Consider the following 25615-nt stretch of genomic DNA (forward strand, 5'->3'; position numbering starts at 1 on the left):
AAATGGAATTATGCAGTACGTAGTCTCCTGATTTTACTTCTTTTACTAATAAGCAAATGTTTTTAAATTCATCCATGTTGCATGTATTCATATTTGATTATTTTTTATTGGTGTGTAGTATGTCATGCTATGTGTATAAGAAACTTTTCTTATCCATCCAGAAGTTGACAGACATTTGGATTGCTTCCACTTTTTAGCTATTATGAATAATACTTCTGTGACGTTTGCATATAGCTTGTGTGTGGACACATGTCTTCATTTTCCTTGAGTAAAACCTAGGAGTAAAATTACTAGGTTGCATGGTTAATATTTATCCAGCTTTATAAGAAACAGATATATAGCTTTCCAAAGTGGCTGTATGATTTTATATTTCTACTAGCAATGTGTGAGAGTTCCACTTACTCCGTATTTTTGTTACACTTGTTATTTCAACCTTTTCAATTTTAACCATTCTGGTGAGTATGTAGTAGTATCACATTGTGGTTTTAATTTATGCTTTCCTAATGACTAGTGATCATTCAAAATCTTTTCATATGCTTATTAGCCATTCATATGTTTTCTTTTGTGAAGTGCCTGTTTAAATATTTTGTCCAATTTTGATTATTTTTTATTATTACAAAATTGTAAGAATTCTTTATGCAGTCTGGACAAAAGCTGTTAGTTAGATTTGTGGATTCCAGAATAAAACTTTTTGTAGTTGTGGCTAGCTTTTTGTTTTATTAACTGTCTTTTAAGAAACAGAAGTTTCTGCTCTTTTTTTTTATTTTATTTTTTATTTTTTTTAATTTATTTTTTATTGGTGTTCAATTTACTAACATACAGAATAACCCCCAGTGCCCGTCACCCATTCACTCCCACCCCCCGCCCTTCTCCCCTTCTACCACCCCTAGTTCGTTTCCCAGAGTTAGCAGTCTTTACGTTCTGTCTCCCTTTCTGATATTTCCCACACATTTCTTCTCCCTTCCCTTATATTCCCTTTCACTATTATTTATATTCCCCAAATGAATGAGAACATATAATGCTTGTCCTTCTCCGACTGACTTACTTCACTCAGCATAATACCCTCCAGTTCCATCCACGTTGAGGCAAATGGTGGGTATTTGTCATTTCTAATAGCTGAGTAATATTCCATTGTATACATAAACCACATCTTCTTTATCCATTCATCTTTCGTTGGACACCGAGGCTCCTTCCACAGTTTGGCTATCGTGGCCATTGCTGCTATAAACATCGGGGTGCAGGTGTCCCGGCGTTTCACTGCATCTATATCTTTGGGGTAAATCCCCAACAGTGCAATTGCTGGGTCGTAGGGCAGGTCTATTTTTAACTGTTTGAGGAACCTCCACACAGTTTTCCAGAGTGGCTGCACCAGTTCACATTCCCACCAACAGTGTAAGAGGGTTCCCTTTTCTCCGCATCCCCTCCAACATTTGTTGTTTCCTGCCTTGTTAATTTGCCCCATTCTCGCTGGTGTGAGGTGGTATCTCATTGTGGTTTTGATTTGTATTTCCCTGATGGCAAGTGATGCAGAGCATTTTCTCATATGCATGTTGGCCATGTCTATGTCTTCCTCTGTGAGATTTCTGTTCATGTCTTTTGCCCATTTCATGATTGGATTGTTTGTTTCTTTGGTGTTGAGTTTAAGAAGTTCTTTATAGATCTTGGAAACTAGCCCTTTATCTGATATGTCATTTGCAAATATCTTCTCCCATTCTGTAGGTTGTCTTTTAGTTTTGTTGACTGTATCCTTTGCTGTGCAAAAGCTTCTTATCTTGATGAAGTCCCAATAGTTCATGTTTGCTTTTGTTTCTTTTGCCTTCGTGGATGTATCTTGCAAGAAGTTACTATGGCAGAGTTCAAAAAGGGTGTTGCCTGTGTTCTTCTCTAGGATTTTGATGGAATCTTGTCTCACATTTAGATCTTTCATCCATTTTGAGTTTATCTTTGTGTATGGTGCAAGAGAGTGGTCTAGTTTCATTCTTCTGCATGTGGATGTCCAATTTTCCCAGCACTATTTATTGAAGAGACTGTCTTTCTTCCAATGGATAGTCTTTCCTCCTTTATCGAATATTAGTTGACCAGAAGTTTCTGCTCTTGATGAAATCTATTTTACCAATTGTTTTCTTTTATAGTTTGTGTTTTGGGACTCACCCAATATCACAAAATTTTTCTCTTAATTTTTAAGTAGAAGTTTAGTTTTAACTCTTATGTTTAGGAACAGTTACCTGAGCTGACTTTCTTGTGTGCGATGTGAGGTAATGATTGGTATTTATTCCTCCCCCCACCCCCATATAGTCAGTTTTCCCATCACCTTTTCTTGGAAAGACAGTCATTTTCCTATTAAATTATCTTGGTAACTTTGCCAAAGCCAATTAAAGTATGAGTTTGTCTCTGAAGTTTCTATTCTGCTCCATTAACCTATACATCTATCTTTATGTCAGTATCTCACTGTCTTGATTATTGTAGCTTTATACTAAAATTTGAAAGGAAGTAGTTTAAGTACTATAATTTTATTCTTTTTTCAGGATTGCTTTAGCTATTCTAGTCCTTTGGATTTTGATATAAATATTTAATTTATATTGTTAATTTTCTTTAAAAGTCCTAGTTAGGATTATGATTAGGATTGTATTAAATCTAGAGATTAATTTGGAGAGAATTGGTATCTTAACAATTTTGAGAAGAATGGTGTATCTCTTCATTTATTTAGGTCTAGCTTAATTTCTTTCAAGAGTATTTTGTAAATTTTAGTGTAAAATCTTAACAATTGTCTTCACTAAAATTTTTCCCATATTTATTTTTATGCTTTTTGAATGTGGCTTTTTCTGAATTTCATTTCACATTTTTATTCCCCCCAAAACTGAAATACACTTGATTTTTTAATAATGACCTTAGTTATTGGAAACCTGCTGGATTCACTTATTAGTTTTCATAGCTTTCTTATGGATTTCTTAGGATTTTCTATATATACTATCTTGTCTATAATTAAAGTATCTCTACTTCTTGCCTATTCCGTATGCTTTTTATTTTTTTTCTTACCTTTTTGCACTGGTTTGAATTTAAAGTGTAATGTTAAATAAAATAATGAAAACACAGATCCTTTTCTCTGATCTTATCTAGGAAGCATTGAGACTTTTATTACTGAGTTTGATATTAAATGGAGCCATAGGAGCTCTTAATTGGGTTAAGGATATTCTCTTTTAGTTCTAGTTTTCTGGGAGCTTTTAATAATGAAATAGTGATCAATTTTGTCAAATACTTTCACTGTATGTACTAAAATAATCATATGCTTTTTTCCCTTTATTAAATTAATATGGTGAATTATGTTGACTGATTTTCAGATATTAAATCAACCTTCCCTTCCTGGGATAAACACCTGTTAATTATTATATATTATCTTTTTTTTTTACATAATGCTCAATTTGATTGATAATATTTTAACATAATTTTTATGTCTATATTTGTGAGAGGTATTTGTCTACATTTCTCTTTGCTTGTTGTATTATCTTTGCCTCATTTTGGAATCAAGGTAATTTTGTCTTAATAAATTGGGAAGTTTTTTCTTTGAAATAGTTTGTGAGAGATAGCTACTAGTTTTTCCTTAAATGTCTGATAGAATTCATCATTAAAGTCATCTGGATTCAGAGTTATCTTTTGGAGGAGGTTTTTATTTACAAAGCTTATTAATTAATAATGGCTGTGAATTTTTTTAAATGTGAGTTTTTTTTTTTTTTTGAGGATTTTTCCTCTTTCACTTAGGTTGCCAAATTTATGAGCACAAAGGTGTTCATAATATCCCCCTTATTGTTTTTGTTTTGCAATTCCCCTAATATCCTTTTAGTGTTTGTAGAATCTGTAGAGTCCTCTTTTTCATCTTTGATATTGGTAACTTTCCTTCTATCTCTCCCCATCCTTCATTTTCCTTCTTCCTTTTCTTTTCCTTCACCTCTCCCTCCCAGTTTAATCTCTAGCTGCCCTTTTAGCCTGGTGAGCCTAACAGTTGAATAGACAAACGCTGAGAAGTCGTCTTTTGTCCTTTCTGGCCAGGGTAGAGTCAGAGCATAGTTCAAAAATAAGGATTCTCATGAGCAGAAAGAAGAAACTAGTTAGGAGGAAGAATAGTACTTTAATTTATGACAGAAAAAGCTATAAAACTTTCTGGAGGATATATAACATGGGAATAAGTGGCAAAATCAGCTTCTTAGTTCTAAAGAATTTTGCGGATGCATGGTAGGACAGCTGAGACCTGTGCATAGGAGACCCAGTGTGAAACCTTTATCCAATTGTGTCCTCCCTTTTTCCTTTTTCATTTTGAAGTTAGATTTACAACTCTAAATAAATAATAAATAAATGACAGTACATAAATTGATTACATAACAAAATTAAATTTAAAAATTAACTGATTCGTATACAACTCATAAATTGACTTGATTTACAACTCTAAACATTGTACCTCCTGTACCAATTGTGCATACTTTTCGGATGCTTTATTCTAGAGCTCCTTCCTGAAAATTGAATAATAGCATTACCTCTTCCTCAAAAATATTCAATGACTTCCTACCGTTTGATAAAACGAAGTGCATAACTCTCTGTGTAATATTTTAAGCCTTCTTTCTCATTTTTCCAAGTTTCCAACTTCCCATTGTGTTACATTTTCATCCTTACCTCTCCCACGAGTCAAGATGGTTGGTTCACTGATTATTTTGCTGATGCACTTGGTAGATTTCCACTTTTATGCTTTCACTGTTGTAGGACTGACTTGTTTCTTTATATCTCTCAGTTGTCTATGAGAACTGAGGTTTAGAGAAGTGGCATAAATTTATCAATGTCAAACACTTTACTTAGGAGAGAATGGAAATAAGAACTCAGATCTAGAATTTATCTATCTTAATATGAAGGATTTGGATTTTATCTGTTAAGAAATGAGGAGCCTTTTTGGTTTCTAGGAAGGTAACTCTTGAGAAATGTGTTCTAAGAAAGATAAACTTGACATCTTTAAGTAGAAGGGAGGAAGACAAAACTGTGACAGGTATAAAATCTAAGAGGCTGCGGTATCCCTGAGGACACAGGTCAGGCCAGAGATTATAGGACTAACAAAGTTACTGATTTAAAGCTACTATGAAGAAAACAGTGACAATACATTTCAAGACCATGGAAAGAAGGAATTGTCAGGATACAAAAGAAATAAGGTTTGGAAAATACCTTAAAACTCTTTCTTTAGCTAACCATAAACCTCATCATAATATCTTTAGTACAATAGATATTTATGTTACTTTTATTTATTTTATAATTTTCCAAATTGCTTTCACCATATGCTTTTTCTAAGCATTGTTCTAGACACTGGAGACACAAGAGTGAACCATTTAATGAATGAATGAATATGATCTCACTATCAAAATGCATATGCCAAGTGGGTGGGGGGTGCGGGTGACTGGGTGATGGGCACTGAGGTGGGCACTGAGGTGGGCACTTGACGGAATGAGCACTGGGTGTTATTCTATATGTTGGCAAATTGAACACCAATAAAAAATAAATTTACCAAAAACAACAACAACAACAAAATGTATATGCCAAAATGTTATTAGGGCCATTGAAAAAATTTTGATTCTACAAATTTATTGTTTATTTATTTATTTTTTAAGTTTTAATTTTTTTTTTTTGAGGGAGATAGTGTGAGAGATGGGGGAGTGACAGATGAGGAGGGAGAAGGAGAGAACCTCAAGCAGACTCCCCACTGAGTACAGAGCCTGGCATGGGCTTGATCTCATAACCCTGAGATCAGACCTGAGCTGAAATCACTAGTAGTACAGTTAACTGACTGAGCCACTCGGGGACCTAAATTTATTTTTTTTAAAGAGAATGATAATCTTAATTTTGGGAATAGTTAGGAATAGCTTCTGTATTTGCCTGTGGATAACACCATTCAGGAAACATGAAACCAGAATATATGTATGTGTTTAATGAGGATAAAAATTATTGTTTTAAATTGCATAGAACTGGTTTTAAGGTTAATGTTCATGAAGTAATTTAGGTGATGCTATTCCCAACCATCATACTGACAAAAGATAGAATGAAAGAAATGCTTTCTCAACTGAAGAGGATCTATTTTCAACTTTAAAAAAATACTTGTAATTCCTGTGATTTCTTAGGAATTACACACCTTCTCAATGTATCATATAAGCAATTAAAAGTTTTTTTAAATTTTATTTATTTATTTGAGAGAGAGAGCGAGAGCAAGCCAGAGAACACAAGTGGGGGAAATTGCAGAGGGAGCTGGAGAAGCTGACTCCCCTCTGAGCAGGGAGACTGATGTGGGGCTTGATCCTGGCACTCCAGGATCATGACCTGAGCTGAAGGCAGGTCTTAACCGACTGAGCCACCCAGGCACCCCAAAAGTTTTTGAGACCCTGCTTCAAATTTTTTAATCAAAATATACTTTAGTTACTCGAATTCCAATTCTATAGCATTTTATTGGAAAGGAAAGATGAAAACATTCTTAGATACAGACATTTACAGTGTATTTGGCTAAATGCAAAACTGGTCACTCTACTAGGATTTAATGAATAAACTTTAGGCTAAATTTGAAATATCTGATGAGGCCAAGTTCCTGATAAATTATTACTAGTGGAATCTTTATGAACTAAAGGCACTATCCCTTCCTGTAGCTATCATTTATTCTTTATTACTGTCTTAAATTAATCCAAAGAAACTGAGGTCATGCCAAATTAAGCAATCCAAGATAATTCTCGAAGAAAAATGAAACAAAAATAAGAAGTAGAATCAAAGTACACACATTTACTATTTTTTTTTTTAGTAATCCTTCAGTCTCACTCTTTAATTAAAGATTCAGTCATAGTATTTTCCAAGTGCTCTCCATGTATCAGTTTTTGTGCTTAGTAGGAGGAATGCACAGGTGAAGGCAGAAGGGTCCATGTAAAATGGTGCTTTCTTTCTGGTTGGTGAAGAGAGGTATTAGAAAACTAGCAAGTAATCAGAATGATTCCCTAAAACGGTAAGTGACTTGAAGGAAATAATAGAATGGGAAATACCTATAGGATAGGAAGTAAGCTGATGGGTCTGCTTTACATAAAATGGCCAAAAAAAGGCCCTACTGAGAGATATTACTTCAGGTGTTGAAGAATTAGAATTTAACTGGTTCACAACACTGGATGCAGGAGAAAGAACTTAGCCTTATAGCTTCCTCAAAATAAATTAACCTTTTATGAAAGGCTAGGATATGAAAGCAAATAGCTTTTCCTTTATATCCAGAATGCCATTTCAGTTCTTTCAGTACCTGTATGAAGATTCAAAAGACAATAACAAACTAGAAAAATGGGGAAGAGCTTGATATTTTTGGAGGTTAATAAAGTTTGGTCTTTACATTGTTTTCCTTTTAAGTGTCATTTTTACACACACAAAAAAAACTTGTTATACTCTGCGAAGAGTGATTCTGAATATGGTATTTCTGTGTCATTAAATTTTTTTTAAGTTTAGCTTTAAAATAATTGGCTCCTTTTGCTTCATATCCTACCTAGTTGTTCTGAACATTGTTCATCTTTTGAACTGAATGGAAATTTGTTTCTTTAATAACTGACTATGAGCAAACTCAAAAGTATTCTTAAATACTTAATGGATTTACAAGCTCAAGTGGCTTCACAATAACTAAATGATTTGTCACAACTTTCTCCCTCCTCCCAACTCTCTCTCTCTCCAGAATTTCTTAGATTCTCTCTGTTCAAGGAAGCCCTTATAAGTCTTCTACTAAATACAATCTTCAGTCTCAGTACTGTTCTTAAACTGTTCCAGGTAGAGGCTCATTGTCTTCTGTTTTTTTTTCTTTTAAATCACTGAAAATGAAAATGATAGGTTCTCCTCTAATGGTGCATTTCTAACACAAGAGCCTTTCTTTGTAAAAGCAAATAGAAAATTTAGTTTTATAACTTTAGTTTTGGAATGACCACCCAAAGAGAAATTCTTTCAGTATCTGTGATCCCAGCAGCCTTAAGAAAACCTAACAAGTCTTGGGAGTTCTGGCCTTTGTTGGTCTTGTGTGGTATAGGTAGATCAGGAATGGAGAAGGAACTTTGGTAGAGGCAGCCCAGCCATCACCATGGCTCTGAACTCCTATTCACATACCAAACAGATAAAGTGAGAGGTTGGGCTGGCATAGAAGCAGTTCTTTCCTCATCATCACTAGCTTGGTATCCTTGCCAAGGGTTTCCTTGCCAGGAGATAGCTCAGTTACCATGAGCTCCTTGAAGTGTTCCTTGGCAGTCCTGAGTGAATCTGAAGTGTGATTTCATGCCTTTGCTTTTCTTCAGCTTGTGCTTGGCTGTGGTTTTGAAAATTAACTATGAATTTTTAATAGATTGTTCATATTTTGCATATTATTTGAACTCTATAGGGACTAGGACATTATCTTTTACATATTCCTTAATATTAACAAAACAAAATTTTTGCCTTATGAAATGTACTTTTTCTTCCTTATATAGAGCAGTATGTGAGTGGGAAGATGCTTGAATTGTTCCTGCTTCTCCTTGCCAGAAGAAAATAAAAGTATGTCTTCTACAATCCCTTTCTTATGTTATTTGAGGCTATCAAAATGCCAGCTGGTGGCTTCTTTTCTTGTTGAATACAATGCAACCTAAATATCCTCTTCTTTCACAAAAAGGAGCTAAATCAGAGTGGATTTGCTTCTTGTATCTAAAGGTTAAAGGCCAAGGGATAAAATGTGCATAGTATTTTGTGTGTGTGTGCTGTGACTGCTAGAGGATTTATAGGGATGAAATATAGGTTAGTTTTATAATTTTGTTTTTTTAAATGAATATTTTTTGAGATACCGAGATTCTTAGATTTTGGGTTATTGTATTAATTAGATCCAGAAAATTAGTTATAGGAAAAACATACTTAACAACTTATTTGAGCTCACAGATATTAAATATATTGTGGAAAAACAGTTGAATGGATAAAGCGTAGTACATCCAAATAATGAAATATTATTCATCCCTAAAAAGATACGAGCTATCAAGCCATGAAAAAACATGGAGAAATCTCATATGCCTATTACAAAATGAAAGAAACCCATCTGAAAGGCCGAATACTCTATTATTCCAATTATATGACATTCTAGAAAAGGTAAAACTATGGAAAAAGTAGAAAGATCAGTGGTTTTTAGAAGTTGAGAGGGAGGGATGGGTAGGCAGAGAATAGAGGACTTTTAGGGCAGTGAAAATACTGTTATGAGACCTTAAGGATGGATACAAATTATACATTTAGCCAAACCCATAGAATGAACAACACCAAGAGTGAACCCTAATGTAAACTATGGTTCATCAATTATAAGAAAATCACCCGAGGATCCCTGGGTGGCTCAGTGGTTTGGTGCCTGCCTTTGGCCCAGGGCGCGATCCTGGAGTCCCGGGATCGAGTCCCACGTCCGGCTTCTGGCATGGAGCCTGCTTCTCCCTCTGCCTGTCTCTGCTTCTCTCCCTCTCTGTCTATTATAAATAAATAAATAAATCTTAAAAAAAAAAAAAGAAAATGACCCACTTTGGTGGGGAATATTGACAATGGGGGAGGCTGTGTATACATAGGTACAGGGAATATTTGGGAAATATCTGTGCCTTCTTCTAAATTTTACTTGAATTTAAAATTGAATTTTAAATTGCTGTAAAATATAAAGTCTTGATTAGAAAAAACATGATAATCTATTATTCTTTTTATCTTAAAATTTTAACAAATTAAAAATATTTCAAAATCCTGGTATTTTAATTTTTAATTTAAAAAAATCAGAGAAAAATAATCCAAAAATTTTGTGCTGGGAAGGGTAAATGTTTATCCCACTCTCCACTCCTGCCTGTGCAACTCCCTATCTGTCTCTTTTCCCTCCTCCTCCCCCTAGATTAGTCAGTGTCTGGGAAAATTTGGCAGAAGTACTAATCCTAAAAGGTAAGAGCTATGCCCTACTACCCCTTGTTCTGCTCCTCATGCACAGATTGATTAGGTTAAGTCTGGCTGAGGGCACTTCTTGTCAATTGTCACTCTCCATATTCAAGCCTAACCCTGATAGAATGCTAAACCCCAAGATTTTGGGTTTCAAGTTGCCAGAGTGCAATCTCTTTCTTTTAATAAGAAGCACAAATTTCTTTTGAAAGCCGCCCTCCTCCATTATCATTGGTTGATGGAACTGATCTTATTCCCAACATTGGACAGCGAGGTAAGGGGAGCCTCTATGGGCTTAATCCAATAAATAGTCTACCTTCCCAGTCACGGGACTGGTTCAGAGATGGGCATGTGACCCAGTTAGAAGTATAAGATACAAGAGACTATTTTTGGAGCTTCTGAGAAAAACTAGATGGGGTCTTCCTTCTGCTGAATGTGGGAGTGCAAAAACAAAGGGTCAGAGCCATGCTGCCTTTTTGCTAGCCAAGAGATCCACCCTGAGGAGGAAGTTTACTCCCAGAGGAAAGCACAGCTGAGACACGTAGAGAAACCAACTCTTGATGACATTGTTTCAATAACTGCATCAAATCACAGCTGAAGGAAGCACTAGCACTGAATCTTCATGTTATTGGCCTGCACATTTCCTATTTTTCTCTAAGTCATTTGAGCTCAGTTTTGTTCCTTGCAACACACAGTGTACTGAAGGTCTGTGGAGCCCTTGTAGCTAATAGCTAATCTCTGGCTTGTCCAATGCCCTCTGCTCCCACCATTTGAACAGTATGCTTGCCAAGAATCTGCTGTGATTCTTCCCAAACTTGTTTAAGGAAGTTGTAATTCTATGTAGTAATTACACAAGCTAATTAAATATTAAATAAACTAATAAAATATGAGTATGAAAAGAAAGTTATCATATATACAAAAACTAAGTTTAATATTTTGAGAAGCCTCATAAAAAGTCATATAAAAAAGTTATCTAATTTAAAATGAATAAGAACAAGAGTTTGTAAGAAAACTAAATGAAACTAGTAAGATTTTGAGCTTAGTTTGTTTTGCAGATGTCTTAAATTCTCATTCCATGTTAAAGAATCACAGAGAGCCTGTAAAGGTGAATCCACCGGGGCTGGCTGGGGAAAAGGAGGAAGCTTGCTCCAGAAGGAACTGTCTGAGGGATCATAGGGATTTCTAAATGTGGGAAAGGGAATAAATCATTTGGTGAAGTCAACTGTACCTACTTCTTTATAGGTCTAAAGAAAGAGCAAAGCTTTTATATAACAGGAATCCTGTTCTTCAGGGATACCAAAAGGAAATTTTTATTTATTTATTTATTTATTTATTTATTTATTTATTTATTTATTTATTTATTTTAAAAGGAATTTTTTTAAAAGGCTTTTATTTATTCATGAGAGACACGGAGGGTGGGGGGCTGGCAGAGACAGACAGAGAGCGAGGAAGAAGCAGGCTCCATGCAGGGACCCCGTTGCGGGACTCAATCCAGGATCACACCATGGGCCGAAGGCAGGCACTAAACTGCCCAGGGATCCCCCCAAAAGGAAATTTTTAAGTCATTTTTGGTGCAACCTAGCTGGAAATGAGCATGTAATTGTTTGAGCCTTGCTGATTAAAAGTTTAACCTTCAAAAAAAAAAAAAAAAAGAATCACAGAGAGGCATTTTGAATTTGGTTAGTTCTAGAAAGGTGAATTGAAGCTCCTCCAATCAGCAGACTCCTATATAAAGAAAAAGCTTTGTTCCTACATCAACTGATTGGCCAATGAATGCATTTTCATAAACTTTAAGTTAAAAAATTAATTATTACTTAATGCTTTCATACTTTAGCCAGTATTTTTGGCTAATTGACTATTACAGGTTTTAAAATTCTATGAGATCAGAGGAATTTTACTGTTCTTAAGTGGAAGATGAGACAGGGTGTGTATGGGAAAGTGACATTAAGAAAGTGAAGTTTAGGGCAGCCCCGGTGGCCCAGGGGTTTAGTGCCGCCCGCAGCCCGCAGTGTGATCCTGGAGACCCCGATCGAGTCCCACATCGGGCTCCCTGCATGGAGCCTGCTTCTCCCTCTGCCTGTGTCTATGCATATCTCTCTCCCTCTGTGTCTCATGAATAATAAATAAAATCTTTAAAAAAAAAAAAAAAGAAAGTGAAGCTTAAACTCAGGAGATGAATGTGCACATGTCACAGGCAAGGCCGATGGGATTGTGGGAAGGAAGAGCTGTGAGTTAAAACATCAAGTTTGAGATATCCTCTTGTGTCTTTGATATAGGAAATCTTTAGTAGTTAGTAGCTATTTATGATGGATTTTAGGCAGATTTTTATTTTAGGAAGATCACTCTGGTGGTAGGTTGGAAGATGGACTGGAATGAGGAGGAAAAATGTTAAAGGAAAACATGTCAATGGATGTGGTCACCAACTAAATAATCAGAGTGAGGAAGAAGAAGGAATAAAAGATGACTTGGTACTTGTCAGTGAATGGAGAATGAGGAGACTTAGCATTTAGTTCTTTGACATTAGAGTTTAAAGTTGAAGAGTGTGCTGAGACCAAGTATTTATTGAGCACTTTTTGTGTCACATATGGTTCTAAGCACAATGGGGAAGACTGTGGTTCTCTAGAAGCTCAGAGTTTTGAGCAAAAATATATGCTACAGTAGGTATTTGCTAGGATTTATAAAGTTTTTAATTTTTCTGCTTACATCCAACCTCTTTTGTAGAATTTCCCATAGAATTTTAGTAAAAGAGTTGTATCTCCCATTATGGAAGCCAAAGTTAGCCAAACAGTCTATCTCTCTTCTCCCCAAAAGCTATTATTTCTTTAGGGACCCAGGATGAGCCAAATGGATATTTCAATTTTTGGAGTTTTTGATACAGTATTGGATAGTTAGAGATGAGTTGTAGGGTGAGTCCAGCTACCTAGTATCCTTCCAGTAAATTCCTTTTCCGATTAAATTTGACTTGACATAAATAAACAGGAAATACAAGACAAAACAAAAAAAACATGATTTGATAGAATAAGAAGGGGAGAGACCTTTAGAGCGTGCCATCAGTAACGAAGGAAATTTTCATGGTCTACCTTCCTTCCAATGTGCACTGGGAAGAATCTTTCCAAGGGGAAATGATTATAACATTCCCTTCTCTGAGAGATTATCTTACAGAGGATCTTTCAGCTCTTTTCATAGGAAGTTAAGGATTTAGTATAGTACTAGGACTTTTGTCCTTGGTTTTGTGATTTCAAACTTCCATTAACTATATATTGAGAATTTACATAGGGAACCTCTACATGTTTGTTGGGGTTAATTTAATAGCAAATATAAGTGAAATAAGCCAGAGGGCAAAGGCAAATACTGCATGGTATCACTCATTTATAGAAGTAAAAAAAAAAATCAAACTCTTAGAAACAGAGTAGAAAAATGGTTTCTAGGATCTGGAGGGTAAGGGTGGGAGGGAAAAATAGGGAGAGGTTGGTAAAAGGTTATAAATTTTCAGTTATATGCTGAATAAGGTCTGAGGATCTAATGTATAACTTGGTGACCAAAGAAAGAAACACTACGTATTATAATTAAAATTTTGTAAGAGAGGAGAACTTAAATGTTTTCACCACCTTTCCCCACCAAAAGGTAAAACATATGACGTGATAAATGTGGTAATTGACTTGATAGGAGGAATGCTTTCATAGTATATACATATATCAAATCATTGCATTGCAAACTTTAAATATCTTACAATTTTACTTGCCAACTATGCCTCGATAAAGCTGGAAAAAATAATTTAATAGCAAATAATAGGTATATGTATTGTTCAATTTAGGGATGAATTAAAATATTGAAAAACCAAATGTATTAAAAACAAAAGAATTCAGGGAAAAGATTGCAAACATATTTATGTTTATGTAAAGTGTTTTTTTACTAGATTGTATAAAAGCAGAAAAAGAGAGAAGACATCAAGTGTAAAGAGTGATCTTTAGAATATGATAGCTCAGACTTTGGACCATGACTGAATAGGAAAGTGGGCTAGCACACTTGTCTGTGCAATGAGAACACTTAGCATCATTTTAATTAGTGCAAATTTATGATGTTGTTTTTGCTTTCTAGTGTTTTTAGAAAGTGCTTGCCTACACTTCAGTTCTGGCTTCCCCCACATTTGCTTTGTTAAGAAAAGCTCTTTAAGCATAATTTCTCAGGATCGGAGTCGGATGGGGAAATAAAATGAGTACAAAACTGAGTTGGCAATTCTAAGACTTTTCCTGAATTTATTACTTCCTGTTATTCTCTCTGAGCCTAAATTTTCTCATTTTAATGTAAGACTCTGAACCCCCTTTATTTGTTTAGAGCGCACTTATAAAGGTTAAATTAGTGCCAGATATAAAATACCACCCATCACTCTATCGCCTTATACTGCTGCTTTATTTTTACGATTCTTATTTTATACCTGTTGTATAATATTCAGGGTACGCCCTGAATAAAATTTGGTTGACTAAACGAAGTGAATAAAAATATTCCTATTTTTAATTGTTGAAAGCCTTTCTTGGGAAGCTTGCCTCTAACTGGGGGATTAGACCCAAAATCTTTGATTCAGCGAAGTCTTTCCATACTTTTTTTTTTTTTCTTTTTTTTTTTTTTTATTTTATTTTTTTTATTGGTGTTCAATTTACTAACATACAGAATAATACCCAGTGCCCGTCACCCATTCACTCCCACCCCCCGCCCTCCTCCCCTTCTACCACCCCTAGTTCGTTTCCCAGAGTTAGCAGTCTTTACGTTCTGTCTCCCTTTCTGATATTTCCCACACATTTCTTCTCCCTTCCCTTATTTTCCCTTTCACTATTATTTATATTCCCCAAATGAATGAGAACATATAATGTTTGTCCTTCTCCGACTGACTTACTTCACTCAGCATAATACCCTCCAGTTCCATCCACGTTGAAGCAAATGGTGGGTATTTGTCATTTCTAATAGCTGAGTAATATTCCATTGTATACATAAACCACATCTTCTTTATCCATTCATCTTTCGTTGGACACCGAGGCTCCTTCCACAGTTTGGCTATAGTGGCCATTGCTGCTAGAAACATCGGGGTGCAGGTGTCCCGGCGTTTCATTGCATTTGTATCTTTGGGGTAAATCCCCAACAGTGCAATTGCTGGGTCGTAGGGCAGGTCTATTTTTAACTGTTTGAGGAACCTCCACACAGTTTTCCAGAGTGGCTGCACCAGTTCACATTCCCACCAACAGTGTAAGAGGGTTCCCTTTTCTCCGCATCCTCTCCAACATTTGTGGTTTCCTGCCTTGTTAATTTTCCCCATTCTCACTGGTGTGAGGTGGTATCTCATTGTAGTTTTGATTTGTATTTCCCTGATGGCAAGTGATGCAGAGCATTTTCTCATATGCATGTTGGCCATGTCTATGTCTTCCTCTGTGAGATTTCTGTTCATGTCTTTTGCCCATTTCATGATTGGATTGTTTGTTTCTTTGGTGTTGAGTTTAATAAGTTCTTTATAGATCTTGGAAACTAGCCCTTTATCTGATATGTCATTTGCAAATATCTTCTCCCATTCTGTAGGTTGTCTTTGAGTTTTGTTGACTGTATCCTTTGCTGTACAAAAGCTTCTTATCTTGATGAAGTCCCAATAGTTCATTTTTGCTTTTGTTTCTTTTGCCTTCGTGGATGTATCTTGCAAGAAGTTACTATGGCCGAGTTCAAAAAGGGTGTTGCCTGTGTTCTTCTCTAGGATTTTGATGGAATCTTGTCTCACATTTAGATCTTTCATCCATTTTGAGTTTATCTTTGTGTATGGTGCAAGAGAGTGGTCTAGTTTCATTCTTCTGCATGTAGATGTCCAATTTTCCCAGCACCATTTATTGAAGAGACTGTCTTTCTTCCAATGGATAGTCTTTCCTCCTTTATCGAATATTAGTTGCCCATAAAGTTCAGGGTCCACTTCTGGATTCTCTATTCTGTTCCACTGATCTATGTGTCTGTTTTTGTGCCAGTACCACACTGTCTTGATGACCACAGCTTTGTAGTACAACCTGAAATCTGGCATTGTGATGCCCCCAGATATGGTTTTCTTTTTTAAAATTCCCCTGGCTATTCGGGGTCTTTTCTGATTCCACACAAATCTTAAAATAATTTGTTCTAACTCTCTGAAGAAAGTCCATGGTATTTTGATAGGGATTGCATTAAACGTGTATATTGCCCTGGGTAACATTGACATTTTCACAATATTAATTCTGCCAATCCATGAGCATGGAATATTTTTCCATCTCTTTGTGTCTTCCTCAATTTCTTTCAGAAGTGTTCTATAGTTTTGAGGGTATAGATCCTTTACATCTTTGGTGAGGTTTATTCCTAGGTATCTTATGCTTTTGGGTGCAATTGTAAATGGGATTGACTCCTTAATTTCTCTTTCTTCAGTCTCATTGTTAGTGTATAGAAATGCCACTGACTTCTGGGCATTGATTTTGTATCCTGCCACGCTACCGAATTGCTGTATGAGTTCTAGCAATCTTGGGGTGGAGACTTTTGGGTTTTCTATGTAGAGTATCATGTCATCGGCGAAGAGAGAGAGTTTGACTTCTTCTTTGCCAATTTGAATGCCTTTAATGTCTTTTTGTTGTCTGATTGCTGAGGCTAGGACTTCCAGTACTATGTTGAACAGCAGTGGTGAGAGTGGACATCCCTGTCTTGTTCCTGATCTTAGGGGAAAGGCTCCCAGTGCTTCCCCATTGAGAATGATATTTGCTGTGGGCTTTTCATAGATGGCTTTTAAGATGTCGAGGAATGTTCCCTCTATCCCTACACTCTGAAGAGTTTTAATCAGGAATGGATGCTGTATTTTGTCAAATGCTTTCTCTGCATCCAATGAGAGGATCATATGGTTCTTGGTTTTTCTCTTGCTGATATGATGAATCACATTGATTGTTTTACGGGTGTTGAACCAGCCTTGTGTCCCAGGGATAAATCCTACTTGGTCATGGTGAATAATTTTCTTAATGTACTGTTGGATCCTATTGGCCAGTATCTTGTTGAGAATTTTTGCATCCATGTTCATCAGGGATATTGGTCTGTAATTCTCCTTTTTGGCGGGGTCTTTGTCTGGCTTTGGAATTAAGGTGATGCTGGCTTCATAGAACGAATTTGGAAGTACTCCATCTCTTTCTATCTTTCCAAACAGCTTTAGGAGAATAGGTATGATTTCTTCTTTAAACGTTTGATAAAATTCTCCTGGGAAGCCATCTGGCCCTGGACTCTTGTGTCTTGGGAGGTTTTTGATGACTGCTTCAATTTCCTCCCTGGTTATTGGCCTGTTCAGGTTTTCTATTTCTTCCTGTTCCAGTTTTGGTAGTTTGTGGCTTTCCAGGAATGCGTCCATTTCTTCTAGATTGCCAGTCTTTCCATACTTGATTGATGATCTTGTCTGTTCATCTTCCATTGTCCCAGTACTACTACACATTATTTCAAGGTAAGATCGACAGCATCCTCCTTAGGTTTTCATGCAAGCTATTTGTTGTAACTAGTATTTAAAAAAAAAAAATCTCAAAATCACGTACTCCTAGGTTGTGTTTATTTGTTAATACTGGTGCTTTATAGATGAGTGTTTTCTTTATCAGTAGGGAAATGTATGAGAATTTTGGCTTGAACTTAATGGAGCCTAAATTTTACTTTGCCCAACCAAATCATAAATAAATTTTTAAATAGAAATATCACATTTTTAGAATCACACTTGCTAGAAGTTAACCTGGAGAATCATTAAAAAAAATAACACCACAAAACTCCAAGAACATATGCAAAAGAGGCAGGAATTTAATCTTTGTAAGGGCTGGATATGTCTTCGTAATTAGGGCCCAGCAGAGGTTCTAGCCCACAGTTGGCACTGAGTGTTGAATGAGAGAAAGGAGAAATACTTGAAGGAAAGCAGTACAGAGGACAAGTAGTAAGGAAGATAAGGCAATGAAGAGGTCAGGAGAGAGTAAATATTCTGCATGTGGTTAAAAAATAATAAGGAAAAAAATAATAATAAGGTAGATTTGAGGGGGCAGTGGAGACAGCAGCACCACATTACTCTATTATCCTTGATCTCTTTCCGTATTTTTTGTACTATCAGGAGTTTAAGCAACCAGAGGATAGACTCTATACTGAGTTCACATTGTCAGGTGACCTCAGTCCTTGATCATGTCTTGAAAGAAGAGCAAAATGCCCACTGATGATTCCTTTTGTAAGGCGAAGACTGCACAATACATTTCAGAATGATTTAAAAAAAAAATGGTTAAACATTTTTAAGGAATCAAGCCTCAGTGACTTGAAGAAATAAGGTATACTCTTCTCTGATGGTGCCAGTTAATAACAAAAATATATTTGGGAAGAGTATGTATTTATGCCTTTGCACATACATATTTCTGTATATATGCTAATATATTTCTCTATATTTCTAAATTTAAAATACTTTTTATAAAGAGAAAAAGATCTTTCAAGCACATATTTATATAATATTGATCGTTTGAACGTGATTAGGGATCCAACTTTTATTAACTTCAGTGTGAATTACAGAATACAAGCATAAGTTATTTGTGAATAATTTGTCAGAGCAAAAGCACTAGCATATGGTAATTCTTATACTTTTGACATTCTGTATTGTTTTCAGAAACTGGTACATGAAACAGTGCCAGCTGCAGATATCTATTTTTCCCCCTTTTATAGTTAAGATGCAGAAGTTTTTACAAATGTAAGCAATTTTTATTTTTTGTGTTTTGCATTTTTTATACATAATGAAAAGCTATTGGTTCACATACTGTAATGTTAATGTAGCATCTCTCTGATGAATAAATTATAATTTCCAAAGTGAGGATCCTTGGAAATTTGAAAAACAAAACAATAGCATTAAAAGGAATGAGCCTGAATTGATCTTAACCAGTTTTTGATTTAATCATAGTGCAGGGGATTTTCATGTCCCTAGTAATGTTGTTTATTTTATTTTAAAACATTTTTTTGAGAGCTAACTTGATGTCATTGGTATATTGTTTCATGCCATGAGCCAGTAACTTCACTTGTATGGGTAAATGCTCTGGTTTTGGCCCCTAATAGAGGCATAGGAACTGAGGTGGAGTCATAAATGGGCCAGTCTTGAATTCCATTCAAGGAAGATTTCCTAGCTTGTTTCTCCAACTGGAAACTTTCTGATTCAGTTTGGCACTTTTTTTATGTCCCCATTTCTGCTATTTTTTTTTCCTTTGTCCATTCCATCATTTTCTCTAGTTATTAAATTTTTGTGAGTGCCACTGTTTTGAAGACATGATATCTGCTTGAGGATGTTCTCATTTCCTTTGATGGGGGAAAGGAGAAGAGAAGGCAGTTGGCAGTAGGAGTAATTAAAAGTAATGTCAATGATAATAATAAGGATGCTAATGGAAAGCCAGTATTTATTGAGGTCTTATGTGCCAGGTAACCGTGCTCAGAAATTTGTATATTTATATTATCTTATTAATCTTGACAACAGCCCTATGAGGTAAACAAAATTTTAGCTAACATGTTTTATTTGGGAATTCATATTATAAATGCTTTAAATGGATCATCTAAATTGGTTTACTTTAGAGTTATTTAATGGCTGAAATGTAAACATTTTTAAAAACCGTAAATGCTACATATACTATAGAGTTGTCAATATCTACTATGATTCCACTTACTAGGACAATCGCATAAAGGAGTTATTATTCTGAAGACTATTTTATACATGTGGAAACTGAAGCATAGAGATAAGAAGATTATCCAAGATCAAATAGCTAACAAGTGGCAAAACCATATTCAAACCCAGGTCTTTTTCACATTAGATTTTATGAATATTTGTGCTTTATGATTCTGCTTAGGAATAGAGATGAAGATTTCAAAGAGTGAGTGTTGAGTGCCCCTAAGTGAGTGTAGAAAACAAATCTGGAGGGTATAAAACTGGAACAGGTACACTTTCTTTTTTCAGCTTACATTACTGTTGACAGTATTTAAACCTTAAAGACCCTTCTTTGCTGAAGGAGTAGAGTAGACATAATACAAGGAGGGAGGTGTTCTTTTTCTTCCTATTCTCTTCACTATTAATGGTATTGAATGCATTTTTCATTTAATTTGTGTGTGTGGTGGGGGTAAAATTAAGTTGATGATCTTTTATTTGCTATTTTTTTTTTTTTTTTTTTTTGGTTAGGGGTTATGTTTTTTCTGACTCAACCTAAATATTTGGCAGGGGCGCTTCCATTTTTGGGTATATTGTTACAGAGTGACACTTTTTATCCACAGTTTTATTATAAGGGCTGACGATGCTAGTATCTTAAGAAGATCTTAAAATTCCTGGTGTGTGTGTGTGTGTGTGTATGTGTGTGTGTGTGTGTGTGTGTGCGTATTCCTATGGATAGTATAATCTATCAACCTCCAAATGTTATTTATTTTATTTTATTTTAGAAAATATTTTGTTTATTTATTTGAGCGAAGGAGCAGGGAGAGGGGCAGAAGGAGAGGGAAAAGAAGGCCCCCAGTTCAGGAGGGAGCCTAACATGGTGCTTGATCCCTGGACCCCAGAATCATGACCTGAGCAGAAGGCAGACTCTTAACCAACTGAGCCACCAAGGAGCCCCGATAGTTATTTATTTTAAATTTTAAAGTATATGTGAAATACAGAGAAAAATTAACTTCAGATTTGTGGATGAGAGGGAAAGAGTACTATTTTATTCAGTTTTGTGGCCTCAGTTTCCCCAGACGAAAATACAGGGTCTGACCTAGCTGATCTCTAAAGTACCTTCCCATACTACCACCGTAATTCATGTTTGTACCTGCCATTGAATGGAATCAGAGTAGATTATGCAACTCTGTAGGGCAAACTGCTTCCAAGTAAAAAAGTCATTTTGACTTCAGCCATTAAACCACACTAAATTAGACTTAGAACTCTGTTGAAAGGAACTGTAAGTGAATACATTTGCTGGTAGATGAAAATTGGCTGGCATGCACAGTCATTAGCAGTGGGTGATAGTTTTTTTGGATGTTATGTGAAAAGAACAGAGAGCTGTTTTGGAATGCCTTTGAAGTTTTTTCTTTCAGTTCTAAATATCTGAGATTCTTTACAATTTTCACAGCAGAATGGTCCATAATTTTTGCTGGGTCTTAAAAAGTCACATGTGCTTAACAATTGCAGAGTTTCAGGGTGCCTATAAATCAGACTTCAATGAGGGAAATTCTTAAGTTGGAAAGAATAATTCGAAGGTAACTCTAAATTTTCTGTCTTAAATGAAAACAATTTAAATGATAGAATTAAAGAAATCATTTAGTTTTATAATTTTTATTTGAAACATATGTTCCAACATGGTTCAAATGGTTTAAAATAAGAAAGGAAGGAAGAATATCAAAAGTTACTGGGCATACCCAATGTGCCAAGCATGAGTGTTAGGAGCTCGAAATGTTAGGAAAGCAAAGGATTTGCATAATTAGAAGAGTCACTGAGCTCTTACTCTAGTGTGAAAATGCTAAAATGCAACTTCAGGTCATATGGTGGTATGCCTGGGATCTTGGAAAACAGCAGTGACAACCAGGGACATGGAACAAGAGCTTCATAGCAAAGGAGATAAAGCCAGAACTCCAAGACAAGCTTGTGTTCTAGCCCCATAGTATCAAAAATTGTCCAGTGTCAATGCCTCATCAGCAAACGTCTTTATAATGGAATATGGACAAAGATCTGAAGCACAAGGTAGTCTAGCAGTTTAGACCTGATTCAAAGGTTGATCATTGATATTCATTCATTTATTTATCCATCCATTCATCAACCACTTATTATCAACAATCCACAAAAGCCTGGTAGGGAAGATCTCATGACCGTAAGAACTATGATACGTAGTAGTTAGTGAGTCATGCCATAAGAAAGTATAGGTAAGGTATGTGGTAAGTATGAGGCACCAGGGAAAACATCATTGAACAGATGGCCTATAAGCTGACCCTTACAGGGTAGGTTTTGGGTGCCTCATAGAATCTGTCCTTTAGTCTCAGGCCTGCACAAATTACTAGTCTTTGGGAAGTATGAGGACACTTATGTGGTGATGGTCTTCAGCATGCATCTTCTCTTCTTCTCTGCTTGTGGTATACACTTCTATTAATAAAGAGGACTTTTTGTGAACTGAACTGGGGCTAAGGAGGGTCGGTGAGAGTTGTGGAATCTGATGGGAACAAGAAGAAGCCTGTGGCGTGGGGGTGCGGTGGAGGGTGGGAGTAGGGAGGCAGGTGTATGTCTGCAGTTTCTAAAAGGTCCAGGCTGAATCTGATAGTCTCCTTAGATGGCTATGTCTCTCTTTCACCCACTTGGAAATTATCACTCGTAGGTGACATGAGATATTAGGACATCAAACCTAAGTGCAACATTATTTAGGAATATTTGAAAAAAAAAAAGGAATATTTGGTAATGAAGAATACTAAAATTTATGAGGGGGAGGCACCTTGTAATAAAAAGTGATATATAAAATATGAACAAAGCATATCCATGTGTATGTACTGTAGGGGCAGAAAGACACCTTCTACCCTCCTAGGTTCCATAGCTGGGTCTCTGAAATAAACTCACAGCAAGCAGATTAATAGGAGAAAAGATATATAACTTTATTAATTTTTATTACTTGTGTAGGGGGAAAAAAGCAATGCTCAATAAAGCAGTGGATGTGAGGGCTTGATGAGGGGTGGCGTATGCACATGTGCACAGGTGTATCCATGAAAATCATGATTCATCCAGCAATTAGGAGCTGTGATACAGTGAAAAATCCTTAAGGTAGTAAGCATTTTTCCAAAGGTTGTCCTGAACCTAACCAATTATACGTGAAATCCTGAAGGTTAGTGTGCATATTAAAGTTAAAAACAAAATATTTGGGGTGCCTGGGTGGCTCAGTCGGTCAAGCGTTTGCCTTATGCTCAGGTCATGATCTCAGGGTCCTGGGATCCAGGCTCACTACTGAGTGGGGAGTCTGCTCCTTCCTCTCCCTCTGCCCCTTCCCCTGCTCATGCTCTCTCTCTCAAATATATAAAAATCTTAAAACAAAACAAAACAAAACATTTTGTGCAGATTTACCATGAATCAGATATTTGTCTGAATGTTCTCTATATATTGCCTCATTTAAAAAACACAAAAATTACATGAATTGGTCATAACTGTTAGCCCTTCTTTACAGATGAGGAAATTGGAGTCTAAATATTTTAAGTAACTTTCCAAAGACCACACTCCTTGTTAGAAGAGGAACTAGCTTTCTAACCAGATTCGGCCATTTCAGAGATTTCATGCTCTTGATACCAAAGAAGGTTATGATTTAAGGATACATAGAAGTAATATTTAATTATCTGAACTAAACATTTCACAAGTATTATGTAGACCAGTGAATACCCAAATGACAAAATGAGTAAATTTTAAAATTCTCATATTCTCTTAATTTTCCATTTGCAAAGTGAATTGTCAATCTGAATAATTACTCTGCAATGCAGCAAATAATCTGTCGTCAGTTCTTAAATCTGATGTTTCAGACAGACTTACTAGTCTCGTTTCAGGTATGTTGTAGTAACCATACCTGACCCAAACAGGAGACTGGGCTTAATTTCATAAATGTTTGATGACAATAACATTTCCCTCCACCCTCCGACTTGATTTCATTGTATTAAACAGCATGCCTTTGTGTGATCAATGACTAAGACAAATTCATCTTTGTCCTGTGTGAATTGAATCTTGAGTTTTCACTTCACTGGTACGCTGTTTAACCCAGTGGGATGGTCCACATCTTCCTCCAGGCAGGGTTAGGAACATGCCTTTCACTCAGTATGTTAAGATACCATAAAATATTCCTGAGAAATCATTGCTATTTTACTTTTTAATGAATTTATTCTATCATATTTAAAATATTTATCATATTTAAAATAAAATATTAAATATTCTATCATATTTAAAATATAGTAAAAAAAGCTGAGATGATGTAAACATGATGCCATAACTATCATTGAAACTGAAATGGATTGAAAAACATATTTGTACTTTTATCTCTCATATTAGCATTTTAAGTAGGGTCACACTTGTACTTTTATCTTGCATATTAGCATTTTAAATGGTGATAAATATTGAATATTCATGTCCCAGCATGCTATCATTTCCATCATAACTAATTTCCTAATAAGGTTCCATGAAATTTGTTTTGATGCTAGAGGCCCTTGACCATATTGAATTTTAAAATACTAAGTCATGATTGAGGGTTAAAGAAAATATTCTTAAAAGGCATGTGCAGTTTCATGCCAACACACTAATCTTTAAAACAGCCCAAGTATTTTTGAGCTGCAATAATGGAAAAAACAACAATACTGGGCAGGAATGAAACAGGAAATGTTTAAATTGTTATTGCCTTAGGCAGAAACTGATCTAAGTAATGGTATTAAGAGCTATACAATATTTAGGATCTTAATATTGACTACAGGATTGAAATATATTCTTGTGCTATAGATTTTCCTCTTTTGTATAGCTTTTCCTCTTTTGTATAGCTTTCACATTGAAGCTAATTTGATCTTATTGGCATAAAATATTTTCCCTTAAACTCCCAGATCAGCTTCCTAAAACAATATTTATAGGTTTCATCTCTCCTGAAGGGAATCACCAACATTCATGGATCCTAGAAAAAATAATCCTGTTTAGAAGCAAAACAATGTCATTTGATTCTTTGTCAGATGGGAAATGGAATGTTTGTTTTGAGGAGATAGCTCAAGGCATAAACTATTTACTCTAAGTGATTTCCTTTACTGTTGTTTTTATACCAATAAAAAGCTGACTTTAGCCCATTCTGGAATCCTGTTGAGATCTTAATTACTTATATTTAGAAGTAGGCTTCTTTATTTTTCCTCATTGTCTTTGGCAAATATCTATATCTTCTATATCTTCAGTAAATGGTCTTAAATTAACTGCATTGTCATTTGTCTGCATTAGCTTTAAGTGCTGAAAAAAATTCAACACTTTCCAGCACGCATAGTCTTTTAATCACGCTGAATGCTCCCCATCACATTATGCATTTCTAAACACAATTATAGTATGGCCCAACATAGTCTAAAATTCCATCTTCCACAGCCAATAAAAACAATTTTTTGGTCCAGATCCAGAGTATGCCAACTTTAACTTGTGTATCTCAGAACTTTTTTAGCACACTAAACCCCAAAGGGTTAGGTATCTTTTCCATTCTTTTTTCCTTGTTTTATTCAAGAAAGAGGCTGAGTGTTAAGTACTGAAAACATTCTCTAGGAAAAAATTAGTTATATAATTGCATAAGCGTGCATGGATACATGATAGATTAAATAAATTCCTTTTAGTAGAGAATGGTATATAGAAGCCAAGATATTGATGCTAGGTTTGCCCACTTCAAATGAATTGTCATTGCTTGCAGGCTTTCTCAGTGGACAGAAGGAGGAAATAGATTTCTCCTCAAACTTGAAATCCATAGGTAGCATTTTGCAAAAGTATAACATAGATAGGCATTTAATCACTGCCAATCTAATTTATGCATGGTAATATTAAAGAAATGTATAGAATACAATGATGAGTTATTTCCTCAACACAAATAAAGCAAAAAAAAAAAAGTTAGAGTTAATGGTGGTCCAAAAGAAGTACAAGAATTATTGCAATTATGCTGTTGATGCCTTAGTA

General features: G+C 35.5%; 1 protein-coding gene and 1 non-coding gene across 6 annotated transcripts in view; both read left to right on the forward strand.

The window, feature by feature from the left end:
- PDE1A (phosphodiesterase 1A) overlaps positions 1–25615 on the forward strand; it is a 337006-nt gene that overhangs the window by 56122 nt on the left and 255269 nt on the right. The gene's annotated exons all lie outside the window — the stretch shown is intronic.
- On the forward strand, positions 10987–11110 carry LOC144305012 (small nucleolar RNA SNORD22). Its single transcript, XR_013372043.1, has one exon. It is a non-coding gene; the product is annotated as a small nucleolar RNA SNORD22 (small nucleolar RNA).

The sequence above is a fragment of the Canis aureus genome, chromosome 34 (genome assembly GCF_053574225.1).
Source record: "Canis aureus isolate CA01 chromosome 34, VMU_Caureus_v.1.0, whole genome shotgun sequence".
Taxonomy (NCBI): domain Eukaryota; kingdom Metazoa; phylum Chordata; class Mammalia; order Carnivora; family Canidae; genus Canis; species Canis aureus.